A 19124-nucleotide genomic window follows, 5' to 3' on the forward strand; every position below is an offset into this window, starting at 1 on the left:
TCGAGGAGCTCAGCGCCCTCCTGAATGCACTTCCTCCACTTAGGGCGGTCTATGGTCAAGGACTCCCAGGTGTCAGTGGGGATGTCGCACTTTATCAGGGAGGCTTTGAGGGTGTCCTTGTAACGTTTCCTTTGCCCGCCTTTGGCTCGTTTACCGTGGACGAGTTCTGAGTAGAGCGCTTGCTTTGGGAGTCTCATGTCTGGCATGCAAACTATGTGGCCTGCCCAGCGGAGCTGATCGAGTGTGGTCAGTGCTTCAATGCTGGGGATGTTGGCCTGAACGAGGGCGCTAATGTTTGTGCGTCTGTCCTCCCAGGGGATTTGCAGGATCTTGCGGAGACATCGCTGGTGGTATTTCTCCAGTGACTTGAGGTGTCTACTGTACATGGTCCACGTCTCTGAGCCCTGCAGGAAGGCGGGTATTACTATGGCCCTGTAGACCATGAGCTTGGTGACAGTTTTGAGGGCCTGGTCTTCAAACATTCTTTTCCTCAGGCGGCCGAAGGCTGCACTACCGCACTGGAGGCGGTGTTGGATCTCGTCGTCAATGTTGATAGGAGGCTCCCATCACACATCTGATGGCCATCTTGTTTTTACATGTACTGGCCCTCACTCCTCACACACCTGCTATTATTGCTCTCTGTGTAACAGCATTATTATAATCGCCATGCTCTGCACAGCACGGCACCCACAAACTGACGGAGCATAACCAATCTCTGCAATTTAAATCGCTTCTAAAATATCATGAGCACTTTCCCACTGCCAAATGAGCACCCAATCAAACGTGTGCCCCATTTTGCTTAGAAGATATCAAGCAAAGAGTAGGAGAAAAGACTACCGATTACTTTTTAAAATGTTATATTATTATCTTTAATCTGGTCAGTCTGATTTGTATTTTGACAGAGCTATGGGGAGGGGCGTGAATTTACTCACCACCACTGCTGTACATATGGTGCAGGAATGATTTAGGGTAGATTTCAAAGGAGGAAACTCATAGAATAGAATCTAATAATTTACAGCACAGATGGAGGCCATTTCGGACCATCGTGTCCGCGCTGGCCGACAAAGAGCTATCTAGTCTAATCCCACTTTCCAGCTCTTGGTCCGTAGCCCTGCAGGTTACGGCACTTCAAGTGCACATCCAAGCACTTTTTAAATGTGATGAGGGTTTCTGTCTCTGCCACCCTTTCAGGCAGTGAGTTCCAGACCCCCACCACCTTTGCATGAAGAAATTTCCCCTCAAATCCCCTCTGAACCTTCTACCGATTACTTTAAATCTATGACCCCAGGTTGTTGACCCCTCTGCCAAGGGAAATAGGTCTGTCCTATCTACCCTGTCTAGGCCCATCATAATTTTATACACCTCAATCAAATCTCCCCTCAGCCTCCTCTGTTCCAAAGAAAACAAACCTGGTCTATCCAATCTTTTCTCATAGCTAAAATTCTCCAGTCCAGGCAGCATCTTCGTGAATCTCCTCTGTACCCTCTCTAGTGCAATCACATCTTTCCTGTAATGTGGTGACCAGAACTGCACGCTTGTGCGCCTTTAAATCGCATCCCCCCACCCACCCTCACCCGAGATTCCAAAATCATTTTGGCCTCCTGCAATCTGCCCGGTGGTCTCCCACAGGGCTCATTTTCATGGTCTGGCAAGTTAGTCATTGAATCATAAAATCATAGATTGATACTGTACAGAAGGAGGCCATTCGGCCCATTGTGCCTGTGACAACTCTTTGAAAGAGCTATCCAATTAGTCCCACTCCCCCATTCTTTCCTCATAGCCCTGCAAAATTTTTCTTTTTTGAGTATTTACCAATTATGCAGCAGCCGTGAGCTTGCTGTTTTTTGCACCCCACCCTGGGTAACCTGTAGTCGTATAAAAGGGGCAGAGCAACTTCCCTGTCACCTGATGCGGGTGGGAATGAGGAGCTGGAGAGCATTGAAAAGTCCCCAAACTTTATTTACTGATTCAAAAGCGAGATAGTGCGGATGCTGGAAATCTGAAATGAAAACAGAAAGTGCTGGAAACACTCAGCGGGTCAGGCAGCACCTGTCGTGAGAGAAACAGAGTTAACCTTTCAGGTCGATGACCCTTCGTCAGAACTGGAAGAAGTTAGAGATGAACAGCTTTTTAGCAGTTACTGAGCCTGGGGAAAGGGGCAGGGTGAGTCAGGGAAAGAATAAAAGAGGCTTTTGAAAGGATAGAGAGCAGGCGTAATTAAATGACAAAAGGGATGATGGTGCAAGGCAAAATTAGATCATAATGAGATAACGTTACAGCGGGACAGAGCTCTGGTTCGACCGTGTCTGGAGTAATGTGTTCAGTTCTGGGTACCACACCGCAGAAAGGATATATTGGCCTTGGAGGGCATGCAGTGCAGATTCACCAGAATTATACTGGGACAAAAAGGGTTAAAGCATTAACAGGGATCAAAATAACCATTCATTTGGAAAGGCATGGGTTAATCAAGGTGAGCCAGCATGGATTTGTTCAATTTGTCTGACTACCTTGATTGAATCTTTAAGTGAGGTAACAGAGAAGGTTGATCAAGTACATGTTGTACTACCACCTCGAAGGACAAGGGTAGCAGGAACATGGGAACAACATCACCTCCAACTTCCTCTCCAAGTTCCACACCATGCTGACTTGGAAATATATCACTGTTCCTTCATCATTGGGTCAAAATCCTGGAACTCCCTCCCATACAGTACTGTGGGAGCACCTGTGATATCTTTAGACACCATGACACAAGCACACACGCTACAAGGTGGCTCCAAACAGAACTGTGATCACATCACCTTTTATTGTTATCACATCAGTAGTTGTTATTACATCAGTAGCAAACGAGCCCAAGGTGGGCAGAGGAAACGTTATATGGACACCCTCAAAGCCTCCTTGATAAAGTGCAGCATCCCCACCGACATCTGGGAGTCCCTGGCCAAAGACCGCTCTAAGTGGAGGACGTGCCTCCGGGAAGGCGCTGAGCACCTCGATTCTCATCGCTGAGTGCATGCAGAAATCAAGCGCAGGCAACGGAAGAAGCGTGCGGCAAACCAGGCTCCCTGCCCACCCTTCCCTTCAACCACTGTTTGTCCCACCTGTGACAGAGACTGTGGTTCTCATATTGGACTGTACAGACACCTAAGAACTCATGCTAAGAGTGGAAGCAAGTTTTCCTCAATTCCGAGGGACTGTCTATGATGATGAGTAGTCCACTAGGTGGAGCTCTATTATACTCCTTCCTCCTTATTGAAGAAGTTAGTCATAATTAAATAATAATTATGCATAACTTGCATGGTACACACAACAAAAGATAGGAATTTATTTTTCCATATTTTCAAGTCAAACTTAACCACTGGTTTTCTGTTAAAAAGAGGATACTTTTGTTCTTCAACAGAGCTTTCCAATTTTGTTGTAGGACTTAGACTCATTTTAGGCTGAGCCTGAGGAGAGTTTTTCTCCAAGGGTGACCTTGATTTACATTTGGACTCTTTTATACTTTTAGACCTGAATCGGATTTGGACTTAAATTCTGACTTTCTCTTGTTTCTGGTACATCTAATGTAGGATTTGCTACTGGTACTCTACTTGTAATAAGACTATCTGATTATCAGAATAAATTGAATCATCCCAACTTTCAACTCTTTCCACATTTGTCGGTAAAATATGATCAATGTGAACAAACCTAACCTTTCCATGATCAAACATCCTGACCAAATACGTGCGAAGGCCACATGTCTTTACTGCTCTTCCTGGTAACCACTTTAACCATTTATGGTGATGGTTCTTCACTTTCAACTTCTGATTCAATTTCACACTTCTCTCTCTTACTCTACCTCTATCATGATTCTCTTTCTGCCTTGATTGTTTCTGTTATACTGGCTGTGCCAAGTTTGGCTTTAACAATGAGAACCTGGTTCATGGCTGTCGTTTGAGAAACAACTCTGCTGGTGTTCTACCAGTAGTTGTATGAAGAGTATTGCGATAAGTAATCAGAAAATTTGGCAGTTTGTGGTCCAATGACAACTGCCATTTCCTTGGACTTCGATCCAACATTTATTTGATGAGAACACGTTTTACAATTTGTACTGTGCGCTCTGCTGCACCGTTTGAAGCAAGGTGATATGGTGGAACTTTGGTATGTTACATACGGTTTCTGCTATGAACTGTGCAAAGTTTTCTGAACAAAATTGCGGACCATTATCAGACACAAAATATCTTCTGGGAGGCCATATGAAGAAAACAATCTTCGCAATTTGTCTAGTGTTTTACTTGTTATTTTGCACATTGGAAATGCCTCTACCCATTTCAAATGACTATCTATCACTAAGAACAATTGCTGTCCTTCTAGCTCAGCAAAATCTACATGTAACCTTTGCCACATGCTGGGAGGCCATTTCTAGGGCTGTAATGGTACTGATGATGGTTTCTTGCTCATGTTGTACACTGACTGATGATTTAAACCTGGTCACCATAAGTAACTGCATGCAAAACTCTTGATCAAGCACATTCCCAGGTGCTGGTCATGAAGATCTCCTAACAATTTGGACTTGACCCTATTTGGGATGACCACTCTTGCTCTCCACATGATACAATCTGTATCCATTGACAATTCATTCCTATGAACGAAGTATGGATGAATATCTTCGTCCGATGCCTGGTTTGGCCAGCCATTTGCTCTGTAATCATAGACCTTTGCCATAACTGGATTACGTTTGGTTGTTCTACCAATCTCTTCAGCTGTGACTGGCAGCTCATCAATGTATGAAAAATAGAACATTTATTCTACATTTAGCAATGTATCGGGTAGATTACACTCGAGAACCTGGTTTACGGTTACTTTATAATCACCACACAACTTTATCTTACCATCGGACTTAGGTACAACAACAATGAGTGTAGCCCAATTACTTAGATCTACCTTAGAGATAATGTTCTCAGTTTCTAGTCTTTTGAGTTGATGCTCAACTTTCTCCTTGAGTGTGTATGGTATGGGATGTGGCTTGTAGTAAACTGGTCTTGCGTCCTTCTGCACGCTGACACTTGCCTTGAAGTCTTGGATAAGACTGCCTCTTTCTCGGAACACCTTCGGATACTGTTTGATGATAAAAAATTTTAACCCAGAGCTAAACTCACAGTGTAATGCCCTCCTGGTAAAGCTGCACCAGGCATCAGTGTCAAATGTGGTGTCCAGAAGTGGAGTTGCATCTTCCAACAGCCTCTGGAAGCGAGGCTATGAGTTCGCCAGGCATTGTGGGATATTCAAATTGTTGTTTGCTTCTGAACTGATGAAGATAAAAATTAATTTTAAAAATGCAGTTTTCAGCACTTACAACTCTACTGCCTTTTAAAAAGAACGAACATTTGAAAAACCATTCCCAAATGGGAGTCTTCAGCTCTTTAAGCTGAATTCCTTCTGGACCTCAAAAAATGGGAAAAGTGCTTCACCACTAATAAAAATGGCTGTAAGTGGTTTCTCTTAGGTGTTTTCGACGCACCCCCATGTTACACTAGCTCTAGACCTGGGAGTGATTACTGTACTGAACAGATGAATGAGTCACAGACAAATACCTCGGTCTCAAGCGACGATGCTTTATTGAAGCTACCTCAACACAACAAAACTACAAGTAAACATAGTGACGATGTAGTACAATCCAATACCCTGGCGTGACTAAACCGCCCCTCTCACAAAGTACCCAACATTTAAACCCTCTGCTCGGATCCACAGTGAACCCCTGAATCTGTACCGACTGGCTGGGCCCTATGGTCCTCGCAGCAAAACCTCCCCACTAAAACCCTTACTAAAGCTTGGTTGGGAGAACACATGACACCCCTCACACAGTGGTTGTGATCTTAAAGATGCGTGGGCAGGGATGATGCTCACCGATTCTTTGGCTTACTTGCTGCTTCTCCTGGTGAAAACGTGTCTCATCTGGTTCGGTACTGTCTATGGTTTCTTCTCTCCGTCCCAGGCGGAGTGGTCAGTTCTTGTAGAGGTGAAGCAAGCAAGAGCAGGAGTGAGAGCTGTGGCCACATGGCCGCCTTTTATATCCCAACACTCTTTGCCTTTTCTGGCCGAATAAAGTTTTTCCTTGTTTCGAGGCTTCCTGTTTGTGTGGCTTCTTCTGGCCCAATAAAGTTTGTCCTTGTTTCGGGGCTTCCTGTTTATAGAAACGTAGAAACATAGAAAATCGGTGCAGGAGCAGGCCATTCGGCCCTTCGAGCCTGCACCACCATTCAATATGATCATTCAACTTCAGTACCCCATTCCTGCTTTCTCTCCATACTCCTTGATCCCTTTAGCCGTAAGGGCCACATCTAACTCCCTTTTGAATATATCTAACGAACTGGCCTCAACAACTTTTTGTGGTAGAGAATTCCACAAGTTCACAATTCTCTGAGTGAAGAAGTTTTTCCTCATCTCGGTCCTAAATGGCTTACCCCTTATCCTTAGACTGTGACCCCTGGTTCTGGACTTCCCCAACATCATGAACATTCTTCCTGCTTCTAACATGTCCAATCCCATCAGAATTGTATATGTTTCTATGAGATTCCCTCTCATTCTTCTAAATTCCAGTGAATATAAGCCTAGTGGATCCAGTCTTTCTTCATATGTCAGTCCTGCCATCCCAGGAATCAGTCTGGTGAACCTTCGCTGCACTCCCTCAACAGCAAGAATGTCCTTCCTCAGATTAGGAGACCAAACCTGTACACAATATTCAAGGTGTGGCCTCACCAAGGCCCTATACAACTGCAGTAAGACCCCCCTGCTCCTATACTCAATTCCTCTCGCTAAGAAAGCCAACATGCCATTTGCCTTCTTCGCCTGCTGTACCTGCATGCCAACTTTCAATGACTGATGTACCATGACACCCAGGTCTCATTGCACCTCCCCTTTTCCTAATCTGTCACCATTCAGATAATATTCTGCCTTCCTGTTTTTGCCACCAAAGTGGATAACCTCAAATTTATCCACATTATACTGCATCTGCCATGCATTTGCCCACTCACCTAACCTGTCCAAGTCACCCTGTAGCCTCTTAGCATCCTTCTCACAGCTCATACTGCCACCCAGCTTAGTGTCCTCTGCAAACTTAGAGATATTACATTCAACTCCTTCGTCTAAATCATTAATGTATATTGTAACTAGCTGGGGTCCCAGCACTGAACCTTGCGTTACCCCACTAGTCACTGCCTGCCATTCTGAAAAGGACCCATTTATTCCTACTCTTTGCTTCCTGTCTGCCAACCAGTTCTCTATCCAAGTCAATACATTACCCCCAATTCCATGTGCTTTAATTTTGCACACCAATCTCTTGTGTGGGATCTTGTGTGGCTTCTGTGTATTCCATTGATGGCTGGTTGATGGGGTTTGGCTTCCAACTGGTCTGGGGCTTAATGGCTTTCTATTGTTCTGGTTTCCCACCTCTCGGGGTTATCTCATCCAGGTAATACTTACCTGGCAGTGGAGTAACTATGATCAAGAAGGTTGTTCTTCCAGGACGAGGCTAGCCCATTGCACTTCGGGTATGCCGACGATGCGATGTTCTCAAATGCGGGATACTCGACTGAAACATTTGTGGTAGTGGGGGACTGCGTTCGCGTTCTCCCCTGGAAAAAAAAATGACTTGATGACTGACCAGTTTACAGATCTGATCTATCTCTGACGAGTTCACATTGCTTAACAATGGACCCTCTTTGCCCATTACCTGCGATGAGTTGCCTTATCCTGGCCATTGTAACTTCCAAGACCACCCCTGTCCATCAGATGTGGACTTCGAGTACAACATGGAAAAGTACCTGGGCCCCTCCCACAACAGGCTTCCAGCTTTTTCTGCAGTGAGAAATATTAAAACGCAATGTCCAGATAATGTCCAACAATCCTTGGGGAGCCGATGCCTTCATGGCTCAACAAGCCAGAGAAGGGGCACTCAGGGTCTCGCACGCAGCATTCCAGCTTTGTGCAGGGGTTCAACGCTGCAAGAGTCAGCTCTACCCACAGCGGCCAGGTGGCCCTCCAGAAAGAACAATGTGGGACCAGATCATCGAGGCTGTCACTGCCAGTAGTGTCGCCCTCAAGACCTGGCTCCAGTGCCCAAAGAAGCTTCATGACATCAGACCACTGGTCAAGGTCAGTGAATGCATCTTCAAAAGCCGCCTCCTATCAACTGCACCACAAGCCTCACACATTGCTCAATGCACAACCTCTCCCCCCTCCCCAATCACTCATCTACCACCAATCTGTACCAATCATGAGGCACACCTCCCAATCCTAGCTTCACCTCACCCACTTGGGGGAGATGGTGCTGCCCATTCTTGGCAGGGGGCATGGCTGAGCCCTTAACCAGTGGTGGGGCAGCAAGGATAAAAGATGCTGGTATCCTCGTAAGTTATCCTCCTTCTCGCATGCACTTCTTGTTTTCCCTTCCTCCTGTCAGCACAACTCCACCCTTGTACTTTCCTCATTTCACACACACAAGAAATGCAGCCTGCCCAGCCAGTGGGTGACCAATAAGAGGGAGAGGAGAGTGAAGAAGAAGAAGAAGAAACACCATCACTCGACTTGACACACCCAGCCACCAGCTCTTCAATGTCGACCATTTGTGGTGTTCCCCGCTGAAAGTCAGCAGCCTTCCAGCAGCCTTGCTGCAGCCCCTGGGGTAGCATTGCGTGACATCAGTAGGATAGGCAAAGTGTAAGAAATCTTTAAATCCAAAGAAATTGCAAGTTATAAAAGCGATAATAATTCTGCAAAAGGGATAATAATTCCAGCCACATCAGATAAGAACTACACAGGTGGTGGAGGCTGATTCCATGAATCATTTTAAAAGGCAGTTGGATAGGTGCTTGAGGATGGGCAACTTACAGGGTTACCGACAGAAACAGGGACTGAGCACGACTGCTCTGTCACAGAGCCAGCACAGGCAAGATGGGCCAAATGGCCTCCTTCTGTGCTGTAAGTTTCTATGATTTTATGATTATCAGGACAGATTGCATTGTCTAGGTTTGTATTTCCTTGAGTACAGAAGGTTAAAGAGTGATCTAACTGTGTGTTTAAAATGATGAAAGGATTTGATAGGGTAGATAGATTAAATATTTCCTCTAGTGCGGGGGTGGGGGGGGGGTGCGGTGGCGGTGGGTGGGGAGTCCCAAACAAGGGGAAATGACCTTAAAGTTAGAGCCCGGCCGTTCAGGGCTGATATCAGGAAGCACTTCTTCACACAAAGGGCAGTGGGAATCTGGAACTCTCTCCCCCAAAAAGTTGTTGAGGCTGGGAGTCCATTGAAATTTTCAAAACTGAGATTGATCAGCCTCGATTTTAACCCCGCCCATCCCCTCCCCCATCCCTCCCACCCTTATCCTCCCCACCCCCACCCTCCATCTCACCCCCCCCACCCCCATCCCCATCTCCCATCCCCCACACTCCCTCCCCCCCTCCATCCCCATCCCCCCCACCCCCACCCTCCATCTCACCCCCCCACCCCCATCTCCCATCTCCCATCCCCCACACTCCCTCCCCCCTCCCCACCTCCATCCCCAATCTCCCCCACCCCCAACCCCCATCCTCCCCACCCCCAACCCCCCACCTCATCCCCCCACCCCCATCTCCCATCCCCCACACTCCCTCCCCCCTCCCCCATCCCCCCCGCACACCCACCCTCCATCCCCCATCCCCCCATCCCCTCCCACCCTTCACCCTCATGCCCCCCTCTCCCCCACCCCCTCCCCGCTCCCCATCCCCCATAACCACATCCCCCCACTCCCTCCCCCACCCCTTCTCCCTCCCCCCTCCTCCCCACCCCTCCTCCCCCATCCCCCCACACACCCACCCCCCATCCCCTATCCCCCATGAACACATCCCAGGCCTTGCCGGGTTCTTTGGCCAATTTCTCTGACCCTCGCACTCCACGGCTTCCCGTTAACATTGGGGGTCATAGAATTTTGTTAGGCAAGGGTATTAAGGGATCTGTAACCAAGGAATGTGTAATGTATTTACTTCATGGGTCCTTTGCTTAAGAATTCATAGCAACACATTGCTATTAAGAACTAGTTGGTTTATTAGCAAAAGGTTTAACAATCACACTACAGATTGCCAGTTCATCCACCAGCATCACAACCACCTGCCTCATCGTGGATCCCCCAACTGGCTGGGATTTTATTGAGTCTTGTGAACATCACGTGACTGGCTAAGCCACTCTCAACTCAACAGCTCAACCAACCTGTGAGCATTCTCACAGATGCATACATTATAGCATGTAAATGGACTTAATGTACAGATCAGCCATGATCTAATTGAATGACAGAACAGTCTCGAGGGGCTGAAAGGCCTCCTCCTGTTCCTATGTTCCTACAAGTATATAAATGAAAGATGTGTCCAGAGGAGGTGTAAATGGTTACAGTAGAATAGCAGAGGGCTGTGGGGGGTGGGGGGAGAACAGGAAAGATGTGGCCAAGGGAAGGATCCCAGAGCCTGGGAATGTTTACTGATTACTGGCTTCAGAAATCACTTTTCATCCCTTATTTTCTTGCTCTGCACTCTGACACCTGCACTTCAATCTGACACCTGCACTCTGACATCTGCACTTCAATCTGACACCTGCACTCTGCACTCTGACATCTGCACTCTGACACCTGCACTCTGACATCTGCACTTCAATCTGACACCTGCACTCTGCACTCTGACACCTGCACTCTGACATCTGCACCCTGACACCTGCACTTCAATCTGACTGACTGCGACTGGCTCACCCCACCCAGAGATTTACGGATCCATGGCCTTCCCCTCTGCCCCACAGATTGAAAGTATAGCTTTCCCCTTGGGCATAGCTTTTGGCGCTCGTATTATTATTGTTATTATGGAGAGACGAAGCAGGCAACATGTCAGAAGACGGTAGCAGATAATACGCCACTCCAAAAAGAGTCTGCAGACGGTGTAGTTCCTACGCGGACCTCTCTGAGGGGCTCTGCGGCAGATGGCTTAACTTTTCAACAGCTACCTTTGACCATCTCTGCAACCTTCTGAGTGAAGGTTTAAAGCCAGGTTCATCGGCACTTTTCTCAACTTTTATCTCTTCGGCTGCTTTCAGGTGGTCACGGCGAATCTCTGCAACATAAAGCAGGGAATAGTCAGGGTATCGGGGGCAGTGAGCGTATCGATAGCAGTGAGCATATCGGGGCAGTGAGGATGGGGCAGTGAGCGTAAAGGGGGCAGTGAGCGTATCGGGGTTTATGAAAGCACCATAAAATCAACCCGTCTGTCTGTCTGTCTGTCTATCTATCTCTCTATCTGATTGAGCGGCCCCCAGTCTGCGAGCACCATCGGAGCAGGCCGGGGAGCGGAAGGAGCAGCATGGCGGGATACCACTCCAGGGAGCAGCACGTGCTGAAGCAGGAGAGCAACAGCAGTGAAAAGGGACGTCATCAAGATCCAGGTCGGTGATTGGAGCGTGGGCAGGTACATCAGGAGCAGTGAGGTCAGGGCAAAGGAGCGGTGAGAGTTTGTAGAGGGACGTGATTGGAGCCCAGGAGAGGCGTGGGTTCGTGGCCCAGAAGAGGCGAGGGACCAGGGGCAGCACGGGCCAGCCCACACTGCGATATGTGTGCGCACTAGGTCCGTGCAGCAGAGCTGGTCTCCAGTCGTCTTGGTTAATCCTTGCTACTGGACCAAGACCTAGCTCTGTCAAGCCCGTGTGGTGGCTGGCATGCAACGGCCACCACACGTTAAAAAAATCCACGCACAGGCATCTTCCACCCTTCAAGATTTATTTTGGACCTGGAATTTTAGGTCCATCTGTGAACTTTTTGACGTGGAAGCAAGTCATCCTTGATTCGAGGGACTGCCTATGATGATGACTATCTATTTATCTCATCATCATCATCATCATAGGCAGTCCCTCGGAATCGAGGAAGACTTGCTTCCACTCTTAGCATGAGTTCTTAGCTGGCTGTACAGTCCAATACGAGAACCACAGTCTCTGTCACAGGTCGGACAGATAGTCGTTGAGGGAAAGGGTGGGCAGGGAGCCTCGTTTGCCGCATGCTCCTTCCGCTGCCTGCGCTTGATTTCCGCATGCTCTCGGCGACGATACTCGAGGAGCTCAGCGCCCTCCTGAATGCACTTCCTCCACTTAGGGCAGTCTTTGGCCAGGGACTCCCAGGTATCAGTGGGGATGTTGCACTTTATCAGGGAGGCTTTGAGGGTGTCCTTGTAACGTTTCCTCTGCCCACCTTTGGCTCATTTGCCGAGGACGAGTTCCGAGTAGAGCGCTTGCTTTGGGAGTCTCATGTCTGCCCAGCGGAGCTGATCAAGTGTGGTCGGTGCTTCAATGCTGGGGATGTTGGCCTGGACGAGGACGCTAATGTTTGTGCATCTGTCCTCTCAGGGGATTTGCAGGATCTTGCGGAGACATCGCTGGTGGTATCACCGTGCCATGACAGGAGCTGACGACTGCTGGGCAGACCACCGTCTAATCCGATCCATCATTGACATCAACATAGCCCCAAAGCGAAGGGGGCAGCAGAAGCAATGTCACAAAAAAGTAACTTCCGGGCACTTAAGGACCCAGCTAAGAGAACCCTTTACACTCAGTGCCTCACAGCTAACCTGGCGTGCCTTGATGACCCCGAGATGCAGAATGCCCACAGCGTTTGGTCTATTTATCTATCATGTATATATATACTAAATGCAAAAAATATAATATAAAATCTGGCATGTGTCTGTCATACTTCTGGTGTCACACTTTGCCACACATGCATATTTCAATTTTCACCATATTGACTCAAATTTATAAAAAAAAGGAGAGCTGCATTTATGTAGTGCCTTTTCCCACAGAACACAAGGGAGAGGACTGGAGCGGGGCCTCCACAGATTTCTCAGCTCACAAATGCAGAGGAGGAGGCGCTGGAGACCAGTGGAGTTTTAGCATCCCTGACCATTGGAGATAAGGAGAGATTGGGACCTCCCAGATACCTTTAAATATCAGCGACCCACAGGTCATACAACACTCAGTCATATTGACTTGATCTTAACAGCGAGTGAAATATGACCATCATTATAATGATAAGTTGCAACATTCTTACTTCGCCAGTACTAATTCATATCTTTTATCTTCGATAGGCCTTGACACGTGCAGTAGCAGCCCATGGACTTCAAGGACGACGATTCCTCAGAGGAGCTGGATCCCTCTGAGGGTGCACCATCACCGGACTCGCACCAGCTTTGATACTCGCGCTTCGATGGGACCACATAGGCAGATAGTTGGGTTTTCACCTGGTGACTCACACTTCGCAAGAGCAGACACTGGTGGCAGGGGCAGCAATGGAGAGTCTGCGTCGGAGGGCACAGCCCTCTCCAAGCTCTGCTCAGCTGGACACAGATACTGTACCCCGGGGGCCGTCGATGATTAGGAGAATCGTTGAGCAGCAGCAGACAATGTGCGATGCACTGACTGACCTTCCAAGCACACTGACCACAATTGCAGAGAGAATGGAGGAGTGTGTTGATGTCACAGGCCAATGAGATGATGTCTTCTTCCACGGATAGAGTGGCCAACTGCACGGAACATCAAATGCACCAATCAAATGAGTCCCTGCACGCCTTGACCACAGCCGTGCAGACTCTGGATGACAACATGTTGACCACCTTAACTAGACTGACAGAAGCCATAGCCTTGGCCTTACAGTGCCGCGCTGATCTGCATCAAATGCTCTCTGGCACAGTGGGAGCGGTGAAATACGGCTAGGCCGTGAGAAGGATGATGGCGAAAAGGGACACTCAAAGTGCTTCCATTTCTCACCCGTTCCCCCCCTCAGTCGGTACCTGACATGCTGCCTCCTCTCCCACTGGCCCAGTCTGCCCCTGCACAGATGCAAGTGGAGCAGACTTTGGCAAGGCCCTTGGGGGCTCCAAAACCCAGGGGATGTCGGCCAAGAGCATGTCAACAGTCAGAGCAGGGATGTGAGCAGCCGGCCTCTAACCCTGCTGTAGCCACAGCGCCACACAGGAATGGGAGGAAAAAGAATAAAACTTGGGATCCGCACAAGTATATGCACATGGGTGTCTGAGAGCTTGTTACGTTGTGACATTTCTGTTGTTTATTTAAAGTACATAAATGATATTAGTTTGCACCACTTTCCCATCTTGTCCATCCTCCTGTGCTGGGTGGCAAGTCGCGTTTTAAGTTGCTCGATGATGAATGGGAAGACATGAATTAACCAATGGGAGGATGTGCAAGGGGTGGTTGGTTGGTTGCAGGACTGCTTTGTGTCAGTGGCACGGAGAGACGGCAGGAAGAGTGGCCGTTGCATGTGCTTCTGACATGGGCCCACTGGTGCAACATAAGGGAACCTTGCATTAATAGGGGAATCCCTAGATCCCGGGCAGCAACGTGAGCAGCTGGTGCTGCATTACTCTCATTACCCTCCTTCTCCTCATCTTCCTTCTCGCAATTGACTGCAGATTATCCGCGCTCTGCGCCTTGTTCCTCCTGCCTGTCCTAACCGTGCTGCTGCGCAATGTTGGGCACTCTGCCACACACCACGACCATTCTGGAGCCCCTGGCTGGTGTGTACTGAAGGGCATCTGCAGAGCTGTCTAGGAACCTGAAGCACATCTTCAGCATGCCGATGGCTTGTTTGGTCAGGCATCTGATGGTGATTGTTGGGCTTCACTAGTCGGGTTTCTGACGAGTGCTCTGAGCCCAGTTTTCAGTGGGTATCCCTTGTCTCCCAGCAGTCACCCCTTAAGTCTGCTTCCTGTCTGACGAGATCAGGGAGCTCGTACTGCCGCAGGACAAAAGCTTCATGGCAGCTCCCCGGGAATCTTGCACACACCTTTAGAAACATCTTCTTGTGGATGACCACCAGCTGCACGTTGATGGAGTGGAAGCCCCTGCGGTTGATTACCGTGGTGCTCTCGCCTTGCTTTCACTGGCTTGTTTCAGGAAGCCCAGGAAACCCGTGGATCCGCCATTAAATTTGAAAAGGAATTGAAATACCACTCCAATTGCGAACATACGAACAATGACGGACAGGTAAAGACCCTCTGGTCCATCGAGCCTGTCCCACACAATTGCGATACCTTGTGTATCACAAATGATCCCCTGGAAGAGACAAAAAAATGGATAAAAAACCCAGGCCAATTTGGGGAAGAGAATCTGGGAAATTCCTCTCCAACCCATCTAGGCAATTGAAACTAGTCCAGGAAATCACTCTGGCCATTAAATTCCCTGCAGTACTAACCTTCTGTAAGGGCTCATCTCCGCCACAGCCAGAAACAAATCTAGCTTTCGCTTGAAGGAATTCAGTGAGTCTGCATCCACCACATGAAATGACAGCTTGTTCCAGGGGTCTACTATTCTCTGGGAAAAGAACCACTTCCTGACACCTAACCTCGATCTAGCCCTATACAACTTAAATGCGTGCCCCCTGGTCCTGTCTAACCTATTTAATTGAAATAAACTGTCAGCAGGAACACTGTCTACTCCCTTCATTATCTTATAACCCTCAATCAGATCCCCCCCATAGTCTATGCTGCTCTAAGGTATAGAGTCCCAACTCTTTTAACCTATCTTGATAACTAAGTTGCTTTAGACTTGGAATTAGTCTAGTGGCCCTCTTCTGCACCTTTTCCAGAGTCTCAATATTACCCACCATGTGAGGAGACCAAAACTAGACACAGTATTCCAAGTGCGACCTGACTAAGGACCTGTACAAAGACAAAGAAGTATGCCTTGTCTTATACTCAATTGTCCTATGGATACACCCTAACACATTATTTGCTCTAGCTATTGCTGCACAGCATTGCTCATGTACCTTCAAGGATATATTGCACTAGAATGCCCAAAGCTCTGTCTATCTCCACCATCTTTAATGCCTTTCCCTGGAAGGTGTATGAATGTTGAGCATTTGCCCTGCCCACATGCATAACACTGCATTTATCTAAGTTATACATCATTTTCCAGTTTTGAGCCCAGTCTCCCAGCACAGTAAGATCTGCCTGAATCAGACGAGCCTCTTCTACAGTTCTAACACTTGCACAGATCTTGGTATCATCTGCAAATCTGCAAATTGTGCCGCCAATCCCTGAACTCCAGATCATTAATAAAAATAGTAAAAAGCAACGGTCCCAACACTGATCCCTGCGGGACACTGCTGGTGACCAGTCTCCAAACAGAACTATAACTATCTTTGCCTGCGTCCTGCCAGCCAGTTCTGTATCCAATTCTCTATATTTCCACTAATACCAGAGGCTCCGATCTTATAGAGAGACCTCTTATGCAGTACCTTGGCAAAAGTTTTTGGTAAATCTAAGTAAACAATGTCTACTGGGCTTCCCTCATCCACCAACTTTGTAACTTGTTCAAAAAATACAATTAGATTTGTGAGACATGACGTCTTTTTTATGAAGCCATGTTGGATGTCCTGAATATATCTCTCCTTATCCAGTATTCACATATTGCATCCCTTATGATTCTTTCAAGCATCTTCCCTATTACTGATGTTAACCTGATGGCCTATAGTTACCCGGGTACTGCCTTGTCATCTTTGACAAAAATGGGGACTACATTAGCCTCCTTCCAATCTGTAAGAACCATTCCAGAGTGCAGTGAGCTATTAAACATACAGGCCAGGGGCTCGCACAGCACATGTCCCATCTCCCAGAGGACGCTCGGGTGGATATCATCCAGCCCAGCCTTGCCGCTCTATCTATTTTTAAGTTCTTAATTCTTTCTAAAACAATATGTTTATCTATGTTAACGTTACTGATAAAACTAGTATTATTAAATTCTAATATTTGAGCATCATTTTCAAGGGTGAATACTGATGCAAAGTACTCATTTAATGTTTCCACCATACTCAGTGAGTCATTTGTAACCTGTCCTTGAACGACCTTCCATGATGCAATATAGTTTTTGATAGTTCTCTGACTCTTCACATAACTAAAAAAGCTCTTCCCATTACTGTCATAATTGTCTACAATCCTTTTTTCCATTAGTCTTTTTGCTGATCGAAGAGCAGCCTTAGTTTTCTTTAGTACTTTGTATTCAACCCTGTTTATTTGAGTGTGAAATTTCTTTAATTTATAGAAACATTTCTGTTTACATCTTATTTGTCTTTGTACATACCTTGGCTTGTTCTTACCACATTTCCTTCTTTTGATTTTGGGTACATGTTTGTTTTCCACATTTTTAATCTTATTCTTAAAAACTTTCCATTTATATTCAACATCGGTCGCATCACCACCGAGGAGGGTTAGCCAAGTTGCCCGTTCCAAATCATCTGCCATTTTGGAGAATTTTGCCCTTCTAAAATCCGGTCCGAGTTGCAGGTTCCCAGTACCTTTAGCCAATTGGAACCGTATAATGTTGTGATCACTGCTGCCCAGAGAAGAGGTCAGGCTCACTACTAAACACCACATCCAATATATGATTTTCCCTAGTTATTTCATTAACGCGTTGAGTCAGGAAACTAACTGTCTTGCACATTTTCAATACATTTCTCAGCTGCACTTCCCACTACAACAGCAGGTAACCATCGTGCCACTAAATACCAGGAAAATTAAAATCACACAGCAAACAAAAGTGCCATTTTATATTAAAAGCATCAGTGATTTGTTTCCATAATAACTCATCATGTTCAAGTGCCTGACCCAGGGGCCTACAACAATTAATGATAATTAATCCCTGCCCGTGTGCGCGGTCCACTTGAACCCAGATAGCTTCAGCTGAGCCTGATGAGGCAATATCAGGTCTCTCTCTAGCTGTTAGATTCTCACTGATAAAAATAGCAACCCCCCAACCCCCCCTCCCCTTTGACCTGCTCTATCCTTTCTCAAACCCTTGTAGCCCTTTAGGTGAATGTCTGTGCCATCATTGTCATCGAGCCATGTCTCAGAAATACACAATACGTCTAAATTCTCCAACACAGCATAGGATTGCAATTCTAACAATTTGCTTCTAACACTCCTTGCATTTACATAAAAGCAATTTAAAGATCTCCCATCTAATTTCTTAAAGTTATTAATTCTTACTTACTTCCTACCTGGTTCATCGTCATGCTTAGCATCGATGTAGTTATCATTAACTTTAAACTGATCTCATCATCATAGGCAGTCCCTCGGAATCGAGGAAGACTCACTTCCAGTCTTAGCATGAATTCTTAGGTGGCTGTACAGTCCAATACGAGAACCACAGTCTCTGTCACAGGTGGGATAGACAGTGGTTGAAGGGAAGGGGTGGGCGGGGAGCCTGGTTTGCCGCACGCTCCTTCCGCTGTCTGCGCTTGTTTTCTGCATGCACTCGGTGATGATACTCAAGGAGCTCAATGCCCTCCCAGATGCACTTCCTCCACTTAGGGCGGTCTTTGGCCAGGGACTCCCAGGTGTCAGTGGGGATGTCGCACTTTATCAGGGAGGCTTTGAGGGTGTCCTTGTAGCGAACTATGTGGCCTGCCCAGCGGAGCTGATCAAGTGTGGTCAGTGCTTCAATGCTGGGGATGTTAGTCTGGTCGAGGACACTGATGTTGATGCGCCTGTCCTCCCAGAGGATTTGTAGGATCTTGCGGAGACATCACTGGTGGTATTTCTCCAGCGACTTGAGGTGTCTACTGTACATGGTCCATGTCTCTGAGCCATACAGGAGGGCGGGTATTACTATGGCCCTGTAGACCATAAGCTTGGTGACAGTTTTGAGGGCCTGGTCTTCAAACACTCTTTTCCTCAGGCGGCCAAAGGCTGCACTGGCACACTGGGGGCGGTGTTGGATCTTGTCGTCAATGCCTGCTCTTGTTGATAGGAGGCTCCCGATATAAGGGAAGTGGTCCACGTTGTCCAAGGCCACGCCGTGGATCTTGATGTCTGGGGGGCAGTGCTGTGTGGCGAGGATAGGCTGGTGGAGGACCTTTGTCTTACTGATGTTTAGTGTAGGGCCCATGCTTTCATACGCCTCGGTAAATACATCGTTTATGTCCTGGAGTTCAGCCTCTGTTTGCACAGACACAGGCGTCATACGCTTACTGTAGCTTGACGACAGAGATTGGAGTGGTCTTGGACCTGGCCTGGAGATGGCGAAGGTTGAATAGCTTCCCACTGGTTCTGTAGTTTAGTTCCACTCCAGCGGGGAGCTT

General features: G+C 47.4%; 1 non-coding gene across 1 annotated transcript; it reads left to right on the forward strand.

Annotated features, from left to right (window-relative positions):
• Positions 1-7450: 7450 nt before the first annotated feature.
• On the forward strand, positions 7451-7613 carry LOC139279212 (U1 spliceosomal RNA). Its single transcript, XR_011596426.1, has one exon. It is a non-coding gene; the product is annotated as a U1 spliceosomal RNA (small nuclear RNA).
• The last annotated feature ends 11511 nt before the right edge of the window (positions 7614-19124 follow it).

Source organism: Pristiophorus japonicus, chromosome 13, assembly GCF_044704955.1.
Source record: "Pristiophorus japonicus isolate sPriJap1 chromosome 13, sPriJap1.hap1, whole genome shotgun sequence".
NCBI lineage: Eukaryota > Metazoa > Chordata > Chondrichthyes > Pristiophoridae > Pristiophorus > Pristiophorus japonicus.